At 39.9% G+C, this 23509-nt stretch overlaps 1 protein-coding gene and 2 long non-coding RNA genes across 3 annotated transcripts in view; 1 reads left to right on the plus strand and 2 right to left on the minus strand.

Moving 5' to 3' along the window:
• Positions 1–23509, minus strand: part of LOC124288841 (bromodomain and WD repeat-containing protein 3-like) — a 71942-nt gene that overhangs the window by 13038 nt on the left and 35395 nt on the right. The gene's annotated exons all lie outside the window — the stretch shown is intronic.
• On the plus strand, positions 3399–13907 carry LOC124288848. Its single transcript, XR_006901536.1, has 4 exons — positions 3399–3409; positions 6675–6682; positions 12824–12828; positions 13796–13907. It is a non-coding gene; the product is annotated as an uncharacterized LOC124288848 (long non-coding RNA).
• Positions 9330–9787, minus strand: LOC124288847. Its single transcript, XR_006901535.1, has 3 exons — positions 9653–9787; positions 9510–9568; positions 9330–9432 (listed from the first exon to the last, which is right to left on the minus strand). It is a non-coding gene; the product is annotated as an uncharacterized LOC124288847 (long non-coding RNA).

Consider the following 23509-nt stretch of genomic DNA (forward strand, 5'->3'; position numbering starts at 1 on the left):
TATCGCGACTTGGAACACCAGAAATGGGCTTCACACATTGTGCCCATGTGGGAATCGAACCCAGTTCTTGAGGTGACAAAGCGAACAGTTTAAACCACTAGGTTATCCCTCATGAGAGTTATGACCATTTACTTGCAGTTAGACTGTGTTTCACAAAACATTCCATATAGATTCATCCTTTGGAACATCCATGATCTCTTGAGTTTCTACAATGATCAACTGACTCATTATTCAATCAACGGATCCAACACTACTACTTGCTATTACTGTAAAGAGATCGCTCACTTCAAGACATGTACAAGTCTGCCTGTATGGGAGGCCCACACTTTTAGAGAATAATCACTGACAGCTGTCTGACATGCTCATACGTCCATCATCCGCCACCATGGTCACACGGTGCTTGTCCTTCTTACTGTCTTCGTCAGTTGGAGGTGGATCTACACTGGCAGGGGGCAGATTTGCTGTGAGATAAAGCAACATAGAGAGGTGAATATTCACAAAATCCACTGATTCCTGTTATAAGCAATGATCCAGACCATCTAGATAAGATGACCAGTTAGTAACTATGTCACTGATATCTGACATACAAATAATTTATCACCGCTGTAGTGCAAAGAGCACAGGATGCTGTGACACTTTGTAATCCAAACTGGAATACTGGGCCTATCAATACCTGCTACTATGTCTATAATTAAAGGTCTAAATGGAAACCATCATATACATTCTCTAAAATGGCAAATGATCACCTATCATAGAGTTTTCAAAACATTATGCTTCATTTTAAGTACACAATACCTTTCTGACTCCATCAACACTGAATACAAGGATACACAATACCTTACAGATTCCATCATCACTGAATACAAGGATACACAATACCTTTCTGACTCCATCAACACTGAATACAAGGATACACAATACCTTACAGATTCCATCATCACTGAATACAAGGATACACAATACCTTTCTGATTCCCACAATCATCACTGAATACAAGGATACACAATACCTTTCTGATTCCACAATCATCACTGAATACAAGGATACACAATACCTTACAGATACCATCATCACTGAATACAAGGATACACAATACCTTTCTGAGTTCCACCATCATTACTGAATACTTCCGGATACACAATACCTTTCTGATTCCATCATCACTGAATACAAGGATACACAATACCTTACAGATTCCATCATCCCTGAATACAAGGATACACAATACCTTTCTGATTCCATCATCACCGAATACAAGGATACACAATACCTTTCTGATTCCATCATCACTGAATACAAGGATACACAATACCTTTCTGATTCCATCATCACTGATTACAAGGATACACAATACCTTTCTGATTACATCATCACTGAATACAAGGATACACAATACCTTACAGATTCCATCATCACCGAATACAAGGATACACAATACCTTTCTGACTCCATCATCACCCAATACAAGGATACACAATACCTTACAGATTCCATCATCACTGAATACAAGGATACACAATACCTTTCTGATTCCATCATCACCAAATACAAGGATACACAATACCTTACATATTCCATCATCACTGAATACAAGGATACACAATACATTTCTGATTCCACAATCATCACTGAATAGAAGGATACACAATACCTTACAGATTCCATCATCTACTGAATACAAGGATACACAATACGCCCACAGATTCCATCATCACTGAATACAGCGATACACAATACCTTACAGATTCCATCATCACCGAATACAAGGATACACAATACCTTACAGATTCCATCATCACTGAATACAAGGATACACAATACCTTTCTACGCTTCCATACAACATACAACTATGTCTTAAAATGTACAGAGACACCCGAGGAGGCACCACATCTTACCCCGAACACCGGACAATACAAATACCCTATGGGAAGTATTGTATGAAAAAGATCTGTGTAATTATTATTGGTACTGACCTTCTAGCATCTTTAACTTAGCCATGTTAAGCACCAGAACCTTCCACTCCTGTCTCTTATAGCATACGATCCTGGCAGTGCCATCCTTGCTGCCACTGACAAACCTCATCCCCTGGTTACTGTAGGTGATGCTATCCACTTCGATCCTGATGGAGGAGGATAACACAAAATACAAAACTTGTTCTGGTGACATTTATAGTGAGTCTTTTAAGTAACTAACCAATAAGTCTTTATAAGTGAAGAGAATAAATGCTGGTAGCCCCAATATCTAGTTGGGAATATACCCATGAAGGTCAAGGTTAGGAATGTGCCTTCAGTAACCCACATGCTTATTAAGTAAAGAGACTACTAACCGGGATCTGGTGGTCCAGGCTTGCTGACTTTGGATTTGACCTATATCATCAGTTCCCAATTCAGCTTGAATCGATGCTCATGCTGGTGATTACTGGATTATCTGAATTCCAGACTCCCAGATTATTCTGAGACCGCCCGCCCATATGGCTGCGGATATTGCTGGGTGTGGTAGGGGCCGATTCGCTCACTCTACTAACTTTAGAATACAGTTTGCATGGGTACACTTAATGCGCATTCTGTATAGAAGTGCCAGGATGTTCCGTATTTCCACAATAACACACATGGATTTGTTCTGTTACAGAAAGCATCTGTAAATAATCAAGTCCTGGACCAGACAATCCAGTGATCAAGAGGCGTGGGGTAGCCTGAGTGGTTAAAAGCATTTAAACAAATCGCGCCGAAGACCGGAGTTCGGTTCTACACATGGAGCGCAATGTGTTAAATGGCCATTTCTGGTGTCCCCAGCGTGGGCTCATTGCTGGAATATTGCTAAAGAAGTAAAACTAGAGCTTTCAGTCGATCCAGTCAATCCAGTGATCAACAGCATGGCATCAAATCCATTTGGGACACAATGCGGTGTAATCAAAGCCTGACCACCGGTCCCGAATAGTCACCTCTTCGTAGCTTGCCACAATAAACTGGCAATATACAGAAGTACTTTTAGGAAGGCTTCATCCATACCAGCGCTGTGGCTTCCAAGTTCACAGATCTTCTCTGGATTCCGATTTTGCGAGAAAGAAGTGAACCGATATGGCCGCCACTGTGTTCCCCGTGAAAGCCCGGGAATAGGCCACGAAGACTGAAGATTTGGAGAGCAGCGTCGAACTACTTTTTGAGGCGGCTCAACAAACTTGATGGGCAGTGCTGTAAAGAGAGTCAGTACCAAATATGTGAATCTTTCTGTTTGTTTGAAATAGTCCTCCTTGAGGTATATAAACATTGAAATATCAAATTTTAATTCCTCGACAGTTTAACTATATTCTTCCGCCAAAATACGCAAAACAAAAGAAAAACTGACTTTTGCCAACGGCCACCCACCCTTGGGCTGTATTACAGAGCAGGTAACTGTAAGCGTGAAGGCGTCGTTACCTCACTTTTCATGCTGAAGGCAGTAAGCAGACAGAGATATTAATGGGGAGGTGGGCATGCCATATACGCGGAGGGACTCTTTCAAAGAATCAGAAACCTCTACGGGTTTATGCGATTCTTTTTCAAGATCCTCAGCCAGTTACATATAAAGATAAGGAGTGAGTGGTGAGTTTAGTTTAGGCGGTCTGTAAATAATCAAGTCTGGACCGGAACAATCGGTGATCAACAGCATGAGCATCGATCGCGGTGGAACCGATGACATGTAAAATCGGCCAGTCAATAAACTGACTACAATCCATTAGTCACCTCTTCGACAAGCGGCGGTTTGCGACGCCTAAAGTACTAGACGGGAGCTCCGGGTTGTGGAGTCAGAGGTGGTATTCTGTCACAACGAACAGGATGGTTCGTCTAATGGAGAGAGAAACCCTTACCCTGTAACCGGCAAAGGTAAGCCTATAACAAACTAACACTACTGGGAATTACGGTACGGGCGAGGCGGTCATACCGTACGAAGGCCGAGAACTCCAGGGTGGCAAGGAATTCCACCAGAAACCGGAATTCGCCGAGATGAATTAGAAGGCGTACTACGTACAGCCTATCCGCCCGTCGATAAAGGAATGTCCATACATACAGTTTTTCCACTTTTACTGTTGGATTTAACGAAGGGTTTTCGTTCGCCGGAATACATCTCTCGATGTTAATCACAAGAATGACTGCCTGAAAAATGAACCTTCTGAGGTTCAAACTTAGAGTTACCTGCTCTTGGCTGTTGGGCCCCAAGAGCCCTGTAGGGAATTGGCCCAGGCAAGCAAAACGAGTTTTTGTTTTGTAAAGAATGTTTATTGAAAATACGCTGATTTGGCTAATGGAGATATAAAGAACCAGACATTTTAAGTAGCTTGTACACGGGAGGATCTCTTTTGAAAAGTTGTTTGCAGGCCAGAGCACCGGATGTGTGTCAGAAAATACTTATCTTTCAAGAAACATCACATACCCTCAGAGTAATTCGCATCCCCTATAACTGCCCGCATCACATAACTTTACCGAGGTAATCGATCAGTCGTCAAGGAAGTTATCAACCCCACTTAAGCTCAGTTTCTCTTTGCAGTTAATTTGGACTGCATTAAAACCATAAATTTACTGCATTCTAGACTTTCTGCTTAAAGAAACAGTTATTTCGTTTTATGTCCTTTAACAAAACAAGCGAAGGTTAGAGAGAAGCGCAATATCGGATGATAGTGCTTTATAAATGGCTATATCCTTCAGAGAAACAAATAAAAGGAACCTGCAAGGATTCTAATTTCCTTATATTATTTTCCAGTTTTCATCACCACAGCGCTGGTCTTCAAAGTTGGTGATGAAAACTAGAAAATAATAAAGGAATCTGGAATTACTCATAATATTCTAAACAATTATCTATATCAAACTATACCAGAAATCCACACCAACAACAACCACGATTTTCCCTAGCCATCTAAAACATATAGTTCTTTAATTTATTTACATTTCAATAAACCACAGTATTGAGTCAGGCATTTTCGAAACCATGAACTTAAAGAGTTGTTTACATTCCACTGCCAAGAAACAAACACAGCCATCAGCACCTGTTGTGGCAAGGGTAGCGATGTCACGCCGAAGCCGGGACGGAACTGAGATAATACGTATTTGTTGAAGGTGTTTACTATTTCCTGTGTTGTGAATATTAACCTTGCACAAGACACTCCAAACGCACCCTGATTAACATAAATTCGTAGTTTCTTTTAAATATGTTTAAATGTGTTTGCATTTGTTCACAAGAGGAACCTGGGTATGAAGATGATATATTCCAACATATGAAAAGCAGCTTGTTAAAATTTGTGGCTTTTAAAATGAATGCCAACCACCAGTAAATGTTGTAATAAACTCAGCAGATCCTGTATACATCACAGCCATAGTTACCTGCACGGATGGCGATCATGCAAAGTGTGGCCTTGGCAGACCAATGACTGGTATGGATTAAATAGACTACCACGACTATCTTGTCACAACTGCCACCATATAGAGTAGTAATGTTCTGAAGTTGACAGCAAGACCGATTGATCTCTGCTCGTGACGCAAGAGCGGCAAATGGAAGCGTCAGCAGAGGCCTCAGATTTTCTGGAAGTGGTCCTTCGGCACCCCTGCAGTAACAAACACTCCCGGCTTATCCCCACATCTGGGCATTAGCCCTGACCGCGCACACTCTAAGCAACATCTATAATGAGCCCCAGTTCAATCTCCGAGTGATGTCACAGGTACATGGTTGCCGCTAGTAACTTTGATGGGTGAGAGACTTACCAGTTTTACAAAACATACATGATGATTGTGAAGATGCTTGATATTACTCTACTGGGCATGATATCATGTCAGTAGTTTTGGGTACTGGTAATCATAATTTCAATGAAGCACCTACTTCTAAAGTCACCTTCTTGTTTATTTCATCTGCGGCGTGATCAGGGAGGAAATTTCTTAGAGTTTGTTAGAAATGACAGTAAGAATTTTATCAAGCGTGTCTTCTGGCACGACGTTTTAATACTGCTGACAATGAAGTTCCAACTTAACACTCTTCAGACCATTTCATGAGGATGATGAATTAATTGCTTCATCATGCACTGGTGAAGTATTGGCTGTACACCGTCATCGGAGGTTTTATACACTGCTGAGGAAGTGTCCCGGTTTCGCGGTCATGAAGAGACCTGCGGCTATATTGGTGGCCGGGAAAATCGAATCCATGGAGCTGCGTTGATCAACTCTGCCTTTCATACCATGGAACCTGCAAGGAACACATTCCGTATGACCGCTCACTGATAGAAAGAGTGCAAGGCCATGCTGTGCTTAACCGTTGTATAAACAAGACTTCGCTTGGAGTAAAATGGGACCTAAGAAGGAAGAATTCAAAAACCACAGACGGCTATCACTCACCACTACCTACGAGCTCCATAACTCAGCTTAGCGGCTTTTATACAACTACATCTTAATAAGAGCGGCACTTGCGGACTTGGTCGCTTTTCAGCAGATCCAATGTGAACCACTTGTTTCACTTTATACAGCTGCAAAAGCTTGGGTTCATTCTATGATCCATTAAGAAATCGATTTTTAATCAGGTACGTCTCATTTAGTACGCGCGTCGGGCCGTCACGTCTGTACCCAAAAGTGAATGTGCAATGTTCGTGCAAACGGTACCGATTCTACATGATGCAGAACAACCAAGCTGAATGATGCCCATTTTGTCTGTCTAGAAGATCTGGTAGATATAGAAAAGCAGTACAATAATCAATAAGAAATAAACATTCAAACATTTTATGATTTTTCCTAAGCACTAATAACTAATAACAGTACATTACTATTATTGTAAGCACCTAGTGGTGTTTCGATTGATTGAAATGTCGAAAATTAGTCGCCAGTAGCTGCTTTATTCATAATCGATCACATTTCTCATAATCGGATACAAAGCGATTTTCAGAGCAGCTGTAATAGAGTTTATTTATAGCGATGATAGAACATATCTGGGGCGTTGTCTGAAAAGCGTGTTTATTTCTAACAAAACTCACTTCACTTTCTGAAAAGTCATGACTAAATTTTTCTTGAAGAATCTGGAAAGTTTATGTTACACTGGAACTGAATCATTTTACACTGGATGTGAAAGTTGCAAATGTAATTTGTGCAGTTTCAAAAAAAACATCAGAGAACCAAATGTTTTTGGAAAATCTAAAAAATGATGCGAACCAATTTTTTTCAATGATTGGTCGTTGGTATTGAACCAATCATCAATTGTGAGATTTCAACCAATTCCCAACACTAGTAAGTACTTTCTTGCTACAGTGTGAAATTAGGGATCCATCAAAGATTCAAAACTAAGTTCAGGTGGCTGCCAAATTCAGAACAAATGTTCAAAAACCATTTTAATTCTAAGGAATCAGGATATTTTTCAATACAAACAGACAATTTCTACTGTAATTTGCAGCTGACATGAGGCCCAATATTGGTGTTGAGCATTTCTACATACTGAGTATAGAAAAAAAACAATAACAAATAATCACATATTCAAACATATGGTTCAGATTACAACAGATAACTAAAACTTCCTGAGAATCCTACCTCAAGTACCTACATGACTGCTAATGGTATGTATCTCAATGAATTAAGCTGACACCACACTTTGTTCATGAAGAAATTGGAATAACAACATGTATCAGTTTGTTGCAAAATTTGTATACAAAATCAAAATGTAAGGAAACGTGAGATATTTTAAATACAGCATATACACTTTCAGACAAACTCTGTCTTAAATACCAAAACATCTATTCAAATATATTCATGACCCCTAACTTTTGTACTTTCAGTGACAACAATCATCTTGTTTTGTTTGAGACAATGAGACTCACTTTCTACAGTTCGAAGAAGTGAGAGACTTCCTGCACCAAGTAGGGAGCGGACTCCTGTGATACTTGGTGGAACTTCTTTATCCAACAATGGCCCAAGCCTCTCACATATACTGAGCAGGTGGCCACATGATATGTGACGAAATAAATCAATCTGAAAAATTATGTCAATTGTTTTTATTTGACTTTCATTCTCATGTGTAGCATGTTTTCATGACTAAAATAGACCTTTAGTTGTCAGTACAAAACATGTAGTTCGTGTTCATTTATAAATGCATTTTACAGAAATCCACTATTCATTTCAGAATGGACATGTCACCAAATTTGGGATTAAAGGTTCTTGTTGAACTATTGCACCTATTAACAATGTACATAGTGACATCTGGGCCCGATAAACCAGGGGTATTCTATAAATAATGTGACTGGTATAAGAGGTAACACAACATGAAATCAATCATTTATCAACTCATAATCAGGCACCCAATCTAAAACTATGTATGATAAAACATCCAACCATCCTGTTCTGTTAATATTTCTTTTCAATAATTGCTCCCGAAGAATTCTCATTACTTTCCTTTCTTTCAATAATATGAAATAATTCTTGTTACAAATGTCTTTTTCACAACACAAAATAAACAGGCATGAAAAAAGCAATTCATTTCAAAGTATATGAAATAATTATGAATCTGCTAATTGATCAAAATAAAGCAATAGCAAAATAACAACAATGTTCATTGAAAAAAATTTCCATTTAAAACTGGATTATAGTAATTTGAAAAATGACACATTGAAGAAAATGCTGACTGAATCATTACCAATAAATAAAATATTACTAAGCAACATTTAAATCTTATATAGTTATTCTTCATAAATCAATAAAGCATATATTATTAATTTGTAAGTACGATTTTCTTGAACTGGTGATTACCCATGTGATACAGCCTAACAGGGGTCTATTTTTAGAATATGACCTAGTTCACCATTGATCCAACCAATGAGAGCGCGCAAGAACAGTAATGGCCTTGATATTTGCATAATAGACCCAGCTTTGAAAAGCGAGTGATCCCATTGGTTGGCTTTGTGCCAGGTCCCTGACATCATTCTCCATGGCTAAGGACATTTGATATTATAAGTGCATAGCAAATTCTGAGTTTTCTTTTACAAAATACAATAAAACTACGAATTGTCACGCAGATGTGTTTGCAATATCTTATAGTTCGTACAAAATGCTACCCAAATATGTCAAGATCTCAAATTAGTCATGTTAAGGTTCATTTTAATAATTTGCTAAAAGTTTGGTCTATTTCAACCCAATAGCAAGTTTTTCCGTGACTTACCAAGTTGGAATAACTTCTGTAGTGTTCTCTGGCTTCCCAGTCGATTCTTCTTTTAGGTAAAGCTGCAAAATTGGGGAATTTGGATTTTTTTCATGGGGCAGGCATTCTTACAGAAACGATTCCCCATTCATCAAATTCATCATCTGGCACCCTGAATTTGATGAAATTAATCTACAAAATCACAAATATCGGACGAAAAGCGCGAAACTCGAAAGAGAAGTTCTTCACATGGACTGTCGATTACTAACCTTGTGTTCTTTCAGCTCCCCAAGCAGCACCTGCAAATACAAAGACGTCAGATAATTACCTGATGTCACAAGAGTCATATCTGATCAAAATTAAGAATTTTACTTACTTCTGATGCCTTCTTACATGGCCCCGAAGACAGGAATCGAGCGATGAGGAAATACAATTCTGAAAAGGTATGGAAAATTTGTCAATGGTTGGTCGACCCGCTTGGAGTTTTCAGCGCTCAAATAGCAGTGAAAAAACTTCTACCTGACTCTATCGTCGAGACAGAAGCGACTGTTGATTCTGGTGTAGGCATTTTAGCCTTTTCACATTCTCACTGAACTCAATTTTCAAGAATTCAAGACGTAATTAGCGATTAGCCTCAGTCGCCATTTTGAGCTATTTTTGTCCATACGTGTATAAGGCATTTGTCAGGCGGACTATTTTGGCGTAGTCATTCCAGATTCACGAGTTGGCAGCATTGATCAAGATCGCGTTACGGCCACTTATAAGGAAATATTGTGCGTACATAATACTTATCAAGATGAATTACATGAGCAGTTAACAAGCAACATATACAATTTATCGAATTCATGCAAAACTACTTTCTTTCGCGGAGGCAAACCTCTTGCTCAAGCAAGTGCGCTGACGTCACAAGCCGGGGTTGCCCTCAGTCGAGTGTGAAACGTGAACTGGGAGTGATCATTCTGGGAGGGACACGTTGTTGACAATTTTAGGGTGAGAACGTAAGTCTTCAAACACAACTTGTGCTTTTGTAATTATCATAATATTACCCGGAGCAGACTGTCATTTCGTATTTATCGCCTATTTTGTGGCGTTGCATCATACTGATGACCTGCGACAGGAGGTTTCTGAATCTGGCTACATGTGACACATTATATGTCATATGAGGATATTGTATTCCGATATCCGCGAAATACAACCCAACTTCGTTTCCTTATGCAGGCGACAAATCTCAGTTCTAACATTCATAATAAACAGCTAAAAATCGACCGGCTTAGTTAATTCAACGAAAGACCTCTCAAAGACGTGTAAATGTAGGTCAGTGTTAACAGCTGATTCCATACTTAAACTTAATTAGATCAATAGTCTCTGACTCTGGTTAATTTTTTTATAGAGAAATCCCCAATTACAGCAGTACCCCCAATCAGCTTCAATAACAAAGTTCCATTGGCTCCTTTTATGTCAGAGACAATGATGTCCTTTGGCAAAAATATGAAACTATATTGCTTAAGTATATATATCACTCATTCTCAATAAATGGGTGCATTTGACCATATCAAAAGTCGAAAAAAGATTATTTTTGGTTGGATGTTTTTGGGGTTTTTTTCCTGGTATCCTTAACCATACGCATTTGACAGGCCTTGTTCAAACAGGGACACAGTAGAAACATGCGAACTTTGGGGATCCGTCAGACTTCTTTTCATACCTCATTCTCATGACTATCTCAAAACAGTAGTATCATTGCAAAATACTACTACGGTCTGTTTACCAGGTTATCAGTAATGAAAATTACATACTGATTGTTGTTTAAGGTGTGTATACCAGTTGCGGCGACAGTAACATACGTTTCAAAACTGACAATCAATTGGATATATTTCATTTATACCCAACATGTGGCAGGCACATGCTGTTTAAATCTTTAGTAGGGGCGGTGACATGTTGCAAAATGCAAAAGAATCAACTAAAAAGGAAAGCCAGGAAAACAGAGCATGGCGACACAAATGCGCCCTTTTATTGAGAATGAGTGATATATATTATTTAATAATCTGTTCATACAGTTTATCTGTACTCAACTGTTTGCAGATTGTCATGTTGCAATACCTGAAAAGAAATGTTATTGTTTGTTTCGGATGGATACTTTTAAAAAGTTATTAATACGATTTGTAGGCGAAGAGTGCAAACTTGATAAATTTATTCTTTTGATATCCAGGGTGTGGAAACTGATAAAGTTTATTTGTATAATCACCCGGAATGGTACATACATGTTTGATTAGTATTTTCTACTGTTGACAAACATAAAGGTAGGTGTGTATGGTCACTGATTAATATTTTCTACTGTTGATAAACATAAAGGCAGGTGTGTATGGTCACTGATTAGTATTTCTACTGTTGATAAACATAAAGGAAGGATTAGTATTTTCTACTGTTGATAAACATAAAGGAAGGTGTGTATGGTCACTGATTAATATTTTCTACTGTTGATAAACATAAAGGCAGGTGTGTATGGTCACTGATTAGTATTTTCTACTGTTGATAAACATAAAGGAAGGTGTGTATGGTCACTGATTAGTATTTTCTACTGTTGATAAACATAAAGGAAGGTGTGTATGGTCACTGATAAGCAGTGTGTAATGGTTGTTTCATTCAAGGAGGAAATTGTTACTTTTGTGAATATTTGTATGTAGATTTGTGTTTTAGCATTACAATATGCTTCAGTAAAGGGTGTGAGTGGTATTCTTCAACTCTCCTTTATCATTAAAAACTACATGTACAAAATGCCTTTGCTTCTGTCAGTCCATCTGACGCTGGGAATGGTCCTCAATATATTTTGTTGGTTTTATATGTTGCAAATGTTATTATGTTGATTGTTATAAATATATGTTATAAATATATGTGTTCTCTGCTCATAATGTGTTAGATAATGCAATCAGTTTGTTTGTCGTGCAATCTGTACTTATTCAATATGCTGGTTGAATATCACCACCATACTTAGCCAACATTCTATATCTTTATAAAACCCATAAAAATGATGCTGATAGAAATATTTTATAGAAAATTATAGAAAAGCACAGTTACTTAGCCTCAGTTCACATGGTTCATTTAAGCTTTTCATGAATAGAAAGATCATTTTGCATAAAGTGAGGACTTGGTTGTCATGTTTATGTATACTTTAATATGTGTGGAAAGCAAACACTTACATGTTTGTACCATGTTAAACAGATGTCGTGGTTCCCTGAGCAGAGGAACCGGTCATGGTTGCAGAGAGTGTGTGCATCTGTGTTAAAGGCAGGTCCAGTACCCAAACACATCGGTATTATTATGGATGGTAACCGGCGTTTTGCTGTCAAGAACAGCATGGAGAAGGCTGAGGGACATTTGAAGGGATTTGACAAACTTGCTGAGGTAGGATGCTTGAAATGATTACCGGAAGTTTCAAACAGATTTTCCTGAAACGTACAACCATACCAAAAACTTACTCAATTATGTTTTAACAAAGTGGTTAATGGTGCAGACTTGATTGTCACTGTCTGAACGCGTCATGACTGTTTCTTGCAGACGCTGGATTGGTGTTTAGACCTGGGCATCTGTGAAGTGACAGTGTATGCCTTCAGCATTGAGAACTTCAAACGGTCCAAGGAGGAAGTAGACTGTCTCATGGAGCTGGCCAGGAAAAAGTTTGCCCGACTGCTCGAGGAGAAGTAAGTAGGTGGAATGTATTCACAAACAAAATTATGGGGCTAAATCCTAACACAATATACAGCAAGTTCATTGTTCTCTTTAATCATATAATACAGAACTGATGCATGCCTCTTGATTGTACAATGCTGTTCGTTCACTACAGTCCTCAGCTTGCAAGGGACAGGACATCAACAGTCTCAAATAGTGTGCTGGTAACTTGTGGCTGTAGTAAAAGGGAGATAAAATCTGTTTGCGTTGTTATTGTGCAAGGAAATACAGAGCTCGATGCAGCTGGTATTTCCTAGGGGATGACAGCCAGAGTGCAGGACCTTAGGACGATCTACTGCTAACCTCCTTCTGTGAACCACATTGAAAGAACTCCTCATTCCAGAATTTAATTATTTTTTTGTTTAAAAGAAATTGAGGGCAAATGAAATGAGAACTTGGAACCTGTGCTGTGACTTCAGTTCGTAAGAGGTGTGTTTCAGTGGTCAGATGACTTAAGATAACTAACATAACACTTATATGCAACCAACAAAACAATTATAATTAAAACACAATTATCATTTCTTCATGACATGTAATATACATTGCTGATTATGAAAAAAACAAATATAACAAAATTATAAGCGTACAATCGCAAATCAAAAGTGCAATATTTTGTACTTGGGTTTGCTTCCATCGAAATGAAGCCCCCGGGATACCGAACCCAGTCAGAGCGGGTGGGTGTAACAAAGACTTTCATTGGCTGATTCAGTTGCTGATACACTCAGGGCTCTTTGTGTGTGTATAGAGATGTTGTGTTTTGTAAATACATGCTCCTTTTTGTCTATAACATTTTGCAATCAACAGACATCATAACATGTCATGTGTACAAGTATCACACCTGCCTGTCTGTGTAATTACCCTCAACGTTCAAGAACACCTAGGAATCCATCCCCAAGAGCCAGCCGTTCCAGATCTAGATCCCACAGCTCTCACGTGAAGGCAAGGTTCGCGAGAAGGCAAGGTTCGTGAAGGGAAGGTTCGCGAAAGGAAGTTTCAAGAAGAGGCAACGCAGACATCTACAGGGTTTGTGAACCCTCAGATCAACAAGCGATATTAGCAATGTAGGCACCTACAAGGTTCGCGAACACATCAACAAGCAGATATCAGCAACGGAGACATCTACAAGGTTCGGACATTTATAGGGTTCGCGTACCCTTAGATCAACAGGCAGGATGATGACGTCGACTGTATTACCATACGACTGAATAAAAACGAAGCAATGATTAAAAAATTCAAGAATCCGCAGTCAGAATGAAAACTGATGTTTTGTCAGCGCTTATAACTGAACAATAAAAGATCAACAACATGTGCGATCTCTACAGCTTACAGCCTGCACAACTCTACAACCTGCACGAACCTTACACCTGTAGTAGGTTCAGTTTCGGACAACAACCTACTTGGTGAGGGGAATCCCTTCATCTACACGGATGCGGAGGTCTTATCCTGGGTAGCAGATGACCTGCTGATATTGTCATTCACTCACTCACTCCAACCCAACAGAGACGTACTTCATATATGCTGATGACTTCGACTCCAATATGATATCACATATGAAGCCGATATCTCAAGGTTAACGCCTTCAAGAATCCTTGGACGGACGTACAGATGATATTATTAACACTCGTCACTCAGCGTGGGGATTAGGAATCTATATCCTATCAACTAGATTCAACATCTGTATTCTTTAAGATCCATACAGACATACATCTCGACAGCCTCCTTCGTCATGCTGGCTTATATTATCCTCATTGGGAATACGTGATTAATATCACTGAACAATAATTTACACTTGGAGCAACCCTTATTAAAGAGGTTTATATGAGCGACGTAGAATTACGCGCGCTTTTACTCAACCAACTATTGCACAAGATTTTATGGAGGCCAACTTGCTACAACACCGGTGACGTCATGCTTGAAGCTGATTGGTCCAGGACAGACTGCCCCTTACTGACAGAACAGGCGCCAGCAAGTTTACTGACTTGTAAACAGGGGAATACTTCATCTGCAGCCTTGAAAACAGCATACAACTACGGCCCGTTATCATCATGGGAATCTAATAGATGTCTAGCCTTGACAGCAGGATAAAAGATGTTTATCTTGGAATTTTTCGCTGATAAAAGCCGGTATGTGTACCTGTCTCCTTCAATACAACACTGGAACCAGTCTTGCTACAAATAGGCAACGCTTCGATGTATGCTGATCAACACAGATCATCTGCGTATATAAGGGGAAGAATGATGTATCATCACTGCAAATTGCCATTCTGGACAAGGTTATTGTCATCACTGATGCCCATCTCCGAGGATGAGAAGCGCACAAGAAGAAAGAAATTCCTCGGCCCCAGGACTATTTACATGCGTAACGAAGCCCACTGATGCATCAGCGGAGACTTTGCAGTGCATTCTGCCTAGACAATGCAATCTAGACGCATCAACAAGCAGATCAACTCAGCTGAACTTCACAATCAAGTTGCTCACGCAACTGGGATGGCTAGTGAACCTGATGAAGTCCGAGTTGGAACCAAAACAAGATCTGCAATTCCTGGGGATAAGGTTTATCACAACACAGAATGGAATTGTGACCCCAGAAGATTGTTGGGTCAAGGTACAAGCCATGATTCCTCAAGCAGTCATATCTCCGTTAACACTACGAACATGGCAATGTCTACTCGGTCTACTAACATCAGCACAAGACTTGACTCGCACAGGAAGGTTACAACTAGCGCCATTGCAACGATTCCTGGCAAAACATCTGGACAGCAGCGACCCTATCTCCCTACCAGATCATCTCAAAGTGTACCTACTTTGGTGGACTCACAGGTCGAATGTCTGCGCAGGGACCTATTTACATTACAAGAGCCGGTCTTCGACACACATCTCTACGCAGATGCATTGCTACAGGGATGGGGTGCACATCTCAACAACCAGGTTGCATCAGGGAAGTGGTCAAATGCAGAACAGCATCTTCACATCAATCTGCTAGAAATGAAAGCTGTGATCAACGCCGTACAACTATGGTCGAGTTCGCTGAGCAACAGAATGCTGAAGATCCACACTGACAACTCTACAGTGGCATTCTCAATAAATCTGCAAGGATCAACAAGATCTCCAAGCCTATTGCAGCTCACATTCCAGTTGTTCAACATCACAGAGAAGGCAAACATCTGGATAAAAGCGTGTCACATACCGGGAGCCAAGAACGTACTAGCAGACGTTCTTTCCCGACCACTTCACCCGTCACCCACGGAATGGATGCTCCATCCAGAAGCGTTCCGGCTCATCATAAGGGAAATAGGATCCCCATGCATAGACCTGTTCGCCAAGAGGTTCAACAAACAACTACAGACGTTTGTTTCACCAGTACCAGACCCCCCAAGCCTGGGCAACAGATGCACTGGGCATATCATGGGAAGGACTAAACGCTTACACGTTTCCACCTCCGATCTTACTACCGAATGTACTGTTGAAGATCAAACAGACACAAGCTCTACAACTGACTTTGGTCACACCCTTTTGGCCAGCGAAAGTCTGGTTCCTAGACCTAATAGAAGATCTCGGAAGTTCAACCCTCAAACTACCAGAATTGGCCGAACCTACTCAGACATTCGCACACCAAGCAAGTCCACAGGAACCCAACATTGTTCCAGCTACACGTGTGGACCGTATCAAAACATGTCTGAAGAAAAGAGGATACTCCACCAGAGCAGCGAAAGCAGTAACCCTAGCGTTACGCAAATCTACTCGCAATTTGTATGACGACAAATGGCAGAAATTTAAGCAATATGCAAGGCGGAAGGGCTTCACAGCTATGAAAGCGTCTCATCCTCGAGTGGCGGAATATGTATGTCACCTTAGATATACAAGACATCTGAAAGTTTCCACATCATCCACATATCTGGCAGCCATTAGTACAGTCATCACAATGAAGTCAGGCATCAAATTGACGAAAGTACCAGAATTACTAGCTCTGCTGCGATCTTTTAAATTGGAGGACCAGCAAAAGAAATTCAGAGCACCAGCCTTGGATCTGAATGTAATTCTACGTCATCTCATGAGCGATGCCTACGAACCTCTAAAACAGACTACCTTTGAGCTACTCACGCAGAAAACTCTGTTCCTGCTTGCCCTAGCCACGGCAGCTCGTATATCTGAGAAACATGTGCTGGACTTTCAACGAACTAGATTCGACATGGGGCACCACCCTGCAGTACATCTAGGACTTAGATGGGACTTTATTGCAAAGAATCAACTACCTGGTCAACCAGGTAGACAATTCCATGTGCCAGCGCTATCTACGATCCTCGGACCAGAGGACACCCAAGACTTATCCTTGTGTCCTGTCAGCGCCTTGAAGATATATTTTCAAAAGACTAAAACAAGGAGAAGAAAATTCAAAGCGCTTATTCGTCCCCTTGTCGACGGAGACATCATTGGAGGTCTCAAGAACGACAATATCGTTTTGGATGAGAGCCTACAAAGCAGCAGAATTAGAACCTCCAAGAGCTACCAACCCACAGGAAGTCAGAGCACTGGCGTCAACACTAGCTCTGCATGGAAATTGCTCTATATCATCGATTATGGAGGGCTGCTTCTGGAAGTCAGATAGTGTTTGCCAACCACTACCTCCGAGACATAGCCACCGAAGACGTCTCAGGCATTCACCAGTTTGGGCCTCTTGTTGTAGCACAACAACTAACGGTTCCTCAAAGTTGAAATCTCACCCTTTATCACGTTGACTTGTTGATAACTTTTACTATGGAAAAAGTTCTAGTTTGAAAGTCCATGCGCACAGTCTAGACTAGGCTAGCATGAGTGATTAAGACTGTACAGGTAAAGATCTTACCTGTACGTAAAGGGGTCGCAACTCATTTATGATAAAGATCTTATCATAATCTATGGGTTGTTATAGATAACTAGTAAAAAGAAGATACTAGTATAACTTAAGCCACATGAATCTACAAGATTCACTTGTCTGAGAGAGAAGTAAGACAAGATGGTGGTCCCCCCGAGTTACAACGGAAGTTGGAAGAATAGGATCTAGGAAATGCCGTTACGCAGTTCCCATTGGGGGGGATACAGGACGTATCTATGGACAGCTGTTGAATCCAGGAAGTGGCTTGACCCACCACCAATCCGAAGGATTCTATAAGCAAAAGATCACGAGTCAGGATAAGGAAAAATATGTAATTTTTTAAGTAAAATGAGGACTCATGAGGAGAAGCCCTCCCAACCTCCCCGCTGGAAACACTTCGGATTTCACAGTAGGTCCAAGTGCATGGGCAGAAAAAATCAGGAGAGAGTGACAAGTAAGGCTGGTCATATGACTGTTTGCATGGGAAAGGGCAAAAAGGAGGTAATTCGTGGCTGAGTGTATTTTTACATCTGCTTCGGGAACTTCAAGGGATTCAAGTGTTCCACTACCGTTCGCAAGGGAAAGGGAGATAAGCAAAAGATCATGAGTCAGGATAAGTATAAAAATATCAATTTTACTTGAAAAATTACATTTTTGCAAATCAACAATGCACAATTGATATGTTTTTCCGTCTCTTCTTTAATTTATATAGCCCAACTGAAAGGGAACTGAGATAATTATTCACAGGTTTATTTTTGTCTCTTGTCCTTCTCAAGGGTGTTATATATATTACAATACTTCTCCGTGGGTGACATCAGACAACCTTGCTTTGTTATCACATTACAGTAAACCATTTTTAATGAACACGCTTTTATTAACTGGTGGATATTGCAGAACTCCCTTTGTGGTCTAGTGTCCTCTTGCAACAACATGTATATGTTTATTTGTTTTGGGAATTGATAGATATCACTTTATTGATGATTTGTTCATTACAGCGAATACATTATCAAAAAAAGGTTGAGTCAAACTTCAAATTTTCCTGTTAATGCAGAGAAGAATTACTTTTTAAAATTCTGTAGTTCTCGGTTTCTATTTTGAAACTGCACAAAATGTATTTGCAAGTTTCACATCCAGCTTAGCATGATGCAACTTTAAACTTTAAACAGATGACTAATATATTATAAACGTAAACTTCCTGGAGTCCTTGATAACTATTCAGTCATGACTTGTCAGGGGTGGAAATAACTTTAAAATTGCTAGTGTACTCCGGTACAGTGGCGCACTTGTAAAATCACTTGCCCTGATAATTTTTCACTATACCGGCCGTTTTCTTGTTGATTTTTTTTAAATAAACAACATAATTAACATTGGAAAGTCAATTGGACACCGGTACAGTGTGATGTACAAATTTGGTTGCCCGACAGAAAAAAACACTGAACTCGGACATCGGGCAATGGGTTATTTCCACGCCTGCTTGTCAATAGGTGAAGTGGGGGCGGTGGGGTAGCCTAGTGGGTAAGCTCGATTTAAGAGATGTTCACCTACTTGCACCAGGTGCAACCTGAGATAAAAACCTAGTTGCACCAGCCAAATTCGAGTTGCACTGCTTTTATGGTAATATGTAATGAATGAAATATGCTATTGAATTATTTAGATGTTTATTCAGAAGTTTACCCACTCAAACATTGACCTGCACCTGGTGCAAGGTAGACTAATAACTACGTTGCACTTTGTAATATTGGCTAGCATCAGTGCAGGTAACAAAGCACTAAATCGAGCCCTGCGTGGGTTTGATTCCCCACTTGGGTACAATGTGTGAAGCCCATTTCTGGTGTCCCCCTGTCGTGATGTTGCTGGAATATTGCGAAAAGCAGCGTAAAACCAAACTCACTCAATAGGTGAAGTGAGTTTTTGCAGAAATAAACATGTTCTTAGGCTCAGTATTGTGCAACTCTGGTTTTGTATTGTCATGAGGATGTGTTTTTGTTAATTATGTCACATTAATTGACTTTTAGTTATTATGGGTCACAAAACTTTTAAATGCTGAGTGTGGATTTGAACTCACACCTTGAACTTAGGCTATGTATTTTCACCTGTTGAGAGTGGGTTTGGGAGTTACCTTCCCTTTGTTTGCTTTGTTTCCAGTGTAAGACTGTGGGATTCTAGTAATTTGTACATGGTCGTAGTAAGATCTAAATGATCGTACTGAGGCATGGCTACTGATAGAATTCTCCAGAAGTGTATAACAGGTACCCAGGGTATATAAGGGATGGTTGTTGAGATGTACGGGGGAACTACTACTTTGGATTTACGCTCCTCTCTTTCTGCATCCTCGATAATCTCCAGGGTATACATTGCCATAAATCTCCACTTGTACCCCTGGATGCATCTGCGGCTCGGCACGATAATTTTGTTACAGATGCACACTTTTTCAGTAAAATCTGTGATATATAATTTGAAAATTGAAAATCTTGTTGCTTAGTATCGCTAGTTTCATCATCTGACAATGAATTTAACTACAAAATTTAGCAGTGTAGAGAGCTGGTAGTGCTTAAGAAATGTAAATTTATATGCACAGAAAAATAACAACCTTGTGAAAATATTTTTAATCCCAAAAAAGGTGTTCCAAAATCGTCATTGTTCAATATCTCTACAAAGAAGAGGAACTCATCAAGGAAACTTTGCAAGCAGAGGACAGGTTGTCAACTGGTGCCTTTTGCTATTTAGGGATTCCTAGAATTATTATTTTCCCCGTTCACATGGCAACCAGTTTGACTTTGACTCTGTTCACAGTAGTATCCTTGTCTGGAGCATGCCTCTAAAACTAATAAGTATTATCAGAGCACCTTTAGAATACAGCACCACAACTTCTCGTGAGGACGATCTCTGCCGTAGGTCACGTGTCATTAAGACAAGCAACCAGTTTGTGAGAACCCGTCGGACGCGAACCCGCAACCTTCGGATTGTTAGCTCGACAGCTAACCAACTGAGCTACGTCCACACTGTTGCACACTGTGCAAATTTATCGAGTCATTCCTGTGACGTCACGGAAATGAACGGAAAGAGTCGAATAGGTCACGGACAATTACGAATGCTACGGGTAGACTTGGTGTCATGTGATTTTATTCTACGGACAATTGCCGAATGGATCCGATGCCATTTGGCACACTCGTCCCATTCCGTAATCTACAAATTAACGTGGCGTGGAATGAGCCGATATGCCTCAAACGAAAAGGGTTGTTGACGCCAGGCGCCAGGACGTAGATTTCCACGGTGTATGCATGAATGACGCTTTTATATAAATCGGTGATTTTGTGACAGAAAAGTGATGTAGGGAACACTGTAAGGATAATGTGGATCGCACTAAGGAACGAGGAGACATGAGCATGTGTAGTGACGTACGCGAGGGTGAGTTAGCCTTCTAATCATTACTTTACAAAATTTATGTTGCGCGTGTGAAAGAGGCTTCAGTGCAAATTCCAGGCCAATTTCCATTAGCCCAAAATTTCTACATTAACCCATTTCATAATGTACTTTCGACGTTTTTGGTTTCCCGTTTTTGTGTGAAAAAAAAGTATTAAAATGCAAAAAGGAAAAACATCAAATGGTACTCACGTATTACACCGGACATGTACCTACTATATTGGATTAGGTCCCTAACCCTAACCCTAAACCCTAAACCCTCAGCCCTAACCCTAACCCTAACCCCTTGAAATAATCCTAATAAATAGAATGCATTGACCGAACCACCGGACATGTACCTACTATATTGCATTAGGTCCCCAACCCCAACCCTAACCCTAACCCTAACCCTAACCCTAACCCTAGCCCTAGCTCTAGCCCTAATCCTAACCCTAGCTCTAGCCCTAACCCTAACCCTAATCCCTTGAATTAATCCTAATAAATAGAATGCATTGACAGAACCGGCACAAACACGACTGACGTGTCTAGTGTAAGGCATTATTACCGCTTCGAAATAAAAAATACTAATAAAACACTTTTCTATGTAATGGTGCAACTTACTGAATGACAAAAATATATATGTAAATTTAAAAAAATACAAAATACACAACACATAACACCTCAGCAGCCCGTAATACAAATAAATATGAGCGTATTAGTGAAAAAAGAAAAATATTTCAAACTGGTGCTTGCAAAATATTGCGCATCCGCCGGTATACAACTACTGGAAACTCTCAACATCGTTGGGCTTATGCAATGACATAGCTCGTAGAGATGAAACACCAGTGAGCGGAGCTTATACGCACTTGCTGAGCCAGACAACCGTGTTGCCATGCAGGCGTCATAGGGCATTGTTTCGAGATCGTGTTTTTGAACAAAATCACATTACATTACGTAAAAGGGTATTATGACGTATTTTTAAAGTTTGTGGTGCTGTATTCTAAAGGTAGGCCGTATTATCGTCTAAGTATAATGCATGTTTTCTACGAACATATTTAACATAATTAACATAGGCTAAGCACTTTGGGTTACCTGGCAGGAGAAAGTTTGACAAGTCACCGCTGACTTCCCGCGGCATGTCCCACTTTGATTGTAAAAACAAAATGCTGGCAATATATTGTCAAATATGACTTCAGTGAGTCAATAACGCTGGTCTTGGTGTCCATGGATGACGAGGCTGTAATCTGTTCGTGATTGCTGAGAAAAATGTGAAATTGGTGCTATCGCGGTAAGCGCGAAAAACGGACCCTAACGAATGTTGTAAGCGGATGTTGTATGGAATGAGGTAATGCCATTTCACTCACGGTTTCTCAGTTGTTACTGTAAACAGTTTTAATGAATGAAAATGGGATTGAATTTAAACAAATAAGATGTGTTTTCTGACATCATACATTGTCGGATGGCAGTGTTTATCCGTGCAATCAAACGGTGTGTTGCATCACAGCAAACATTGTAAGTACTCGGCTGATGGCATGTCTTTATGATAAAGTTGTCTTTTATAAGTAGGGGTGTTGCGATACGCGAATGTATCGATACATCGATACATTTTTACTGACGATACGATACGCGATACATGCTTGCGTGTATCGATTCCTATTTTAAAACTTTATCGATTCAAATTTTTATGCTATATCCATCTCTGTCAAAGTCTTGATAGTAAAATTATACCAGATGGCTCCGATAAATAGATGTAGCTAGCTTTACTTAAAAAATAAGTTGGAAACTAACAGCTTTTGTGATTGGCTAGACTATTTTGATGGACCAATCAGCGAGCGCGTACGTTGCCGGTAAGGTAATGCTATGAAAAGGCGCGATAATTATGTATCGCGATACGTATCGTATCGTGACCTTAAAATCGTGATACGTATCGTATCGTGAGATTGGTGTATCGTGACACTCCTATTTATAAGTTATTACGATGTTTCGCTGATCGTCTGATTATTATTTAGAAAACCCTGCATGTTTTAAGCATCTGAAAAACCATGGATATGTACGATAAACACTGTTAATTGCAATCCGCACTGAATTTCACTAGCTTACAACGTGATTAAGCAGAGCTCAACAGCGAATTTGTTGACATGCTATTTTCGATGACGTGAAGATGAGTGATCGCTGGGCAACTTTTAATGGAACCACGAGCTACCCATAGTTTAACGAGATCTGCAGTGTCATTGAAGGCGTTATTGCGGATGACTGTATTCATTCAAGAAACTTTGCACCCAAAGTGATCAGAATTTGTCAGATGATGCCTTTTGATACCTTACGATTTTTTAAATTTTTAATTTTTCGGTAACCATGTGAAAACAAATTGTAGACGGTTGACAGGGATGTATTATTTTA

The sequence above is a fragment of the Haliotis rubra genome, unplaced genomic scaffold (genome assembly GCF_003918875.1).
Source record: "Haliotis rubra isolate DU_JTF1 unplaced genomic scaffold, ASM391887v1 Scf427, whole genome shotgun sequence".
Lineage (NCBI taxonomy): Eukaryota > Metazoa > Mollusca > Gastropoda > Lepetellida > Haliotidae > Haliotis > Haliotis rubra.